This window comes from Cucurbita maxima, unplaced genomic scaffold (genome assembly GCF_002738345.1).
Source record: "Cucurbita maxima cultivar Rimu unplaced genomic scaffold, Cmax_1.0 Cma_Scf02172, whole genome shotgun sequence".
Lineage (NCBI taxonomy): Eukaryota > Viridiplantae > Streptophyta > Magnoliopsida > Cucurbitales > Cucurbitaceae > Cucurbita > Cucurbita maxima.
The window spans coordinates 1-1,140 of NW_019274188.1; the positions used below are offsets into that span (position 1 = coordinate 1).

General features: G+C 51.2%; 5 non-coding genes across 5 annotated transcripts; all 5 read left to right on the forward strand.

The window, feature by feature from the left end:
* The first annotated feature begins 36 nt into the window (after nt 1–36).
* Nucleotides 37–156, forward strand: LOC111475627. Its single transcript, XR_002716611.1, has one exon. It is a non-coding gene; the product is annotated as a 5S ribosomal RNA (ribosomal RNA).
* Nucleotides 157–289: 133 nt separating this feature from the next.
* Nucleotides 290–408, forward strand: LOC111475626. The gene has a single exon (XR_002716610.1). It is a non-coding gene; the product is annotated as a 5S ribosomal RNA (ribosomal RNA).
* Nucleotides 409–512: 104 nt separating this feature from the next.
* On the forward strand, nt 513–631 carry LOC111475631. The gene has a single exon (XR_002716614.1). It is a non-coding gene; the product is annotated as a 5S ribosomal RNA (ribosomal RNA).
* Nucleotides 632–764: 133 nt separating this feature from the next.
* Nucleotides 765–883, forward strand: LOC111475620. Its single transcript, XR_002716605.1, has one exon. It is a non-coding gene; the product is annotated as a 5S ribosomal RNA (ribosomal RNA).
* A 114-nt stretch (nt 884–997) lies between these two features.
* Nucleotides 998–1,116, forward strand: LOC111475624. The gene has a single exon (XR_002716608.1). It is a non-coding gene; the product is annotated as a 5S ribosomal RNA (ribosomal RNA).
* The last annotated feature ends 24 nt before the right edge of the window (nt 1,117–1,140 follow it).

Below are 1,140 nucleotides of genomic sequence, written 5' to 3' on the forward strand. Positions count from 1 at the left end.
CATGCGTTAAATCCGATTTTGTGCGCATGGCATGTCGGGTGCGATCATACCAGCACTAATGCACCGGATCCCATCAGAACTCCGCAGTTAAGCGTGCTTGGGCGAGAGTAGTTACTAAGTTGGGTGATCACTTGGGAAGTCCTCTTGTTGCACCCCTTTTTTTCTTTCAATTTCTCCCAGTTCTTTTCTTCCTTTCTCTACAAATGAGAACCTCCCCCGCTCACGCCCATCGTGTTTCGATCATGCCGCCCCGCATGCGTTAAATCCGATTTTGTGCGCATGGCATGTCGGGTGCGATCATACCAGCACTAATGCACCGGATCCCATTAGAACTCCGCAGTTAAGCGTGCTTGGGCGAGAGTAGTACTAAGTTGGGTGACCACTTGGGAAGTCCTCATGTTGCATCTTTTCTTCCTTTCTCTACAAATGAGAACCTCCCCCGCTCACGCCCATCGCGTTTCGATCATGCCGCCCCGCATGCGTTAAATCCGATTTTGTGCGCATGGCATGTCGGGTGCGATCATACCAGCACTGATGCACCGGATCCCATCAGAACTCCGTAGTTAAGCGTGCTTGGGCGAGAGTAGTACTAAGTTGGGTGACCACTTGGGAAGTCCTTGTGTTGCACCCCTTTTTTTCTTTCAATTTCTCCCAGTTCTTTTCTTCCTTTCTCTACAAATGAGAACCTCCCCCGCTCACGCCCATCGCGTTTCGATCATGCCGCCCCGCATGCGTTAAATCCGATTTTGTGCGCATGGCATGTCGGGTGCGATCATACCAGCACTAATGCACCGGATCCCATCAGAACTCCGCAGTTAAGCGTGCTTGGGCGAGAGTAGTACTAAGTTGGGTGACCACTTGGGAAGTCCTCGTGTTGCACCCCTTTTTTTCTTTCCTTTCTTTCTCTACAAATGAGAACCTCCCCCGCTCACGCCCATCGCGTTTCGATCATGCCGCCCCGCATGCGTTAAATCCGATTTTGTGCGCATGGCATGTCGGGTGCGATCATACCTGCACTAATGCACCAGATCCCATCAAAACTCCGCAGTTAAGCGTGCTTGGGCGAGAGTAGTACTAAGTTGGGTGACCACTTGGGAAGTCCTCGTGTTGCACCCCTTTTTTTCTTTCAATTTCTCCCAG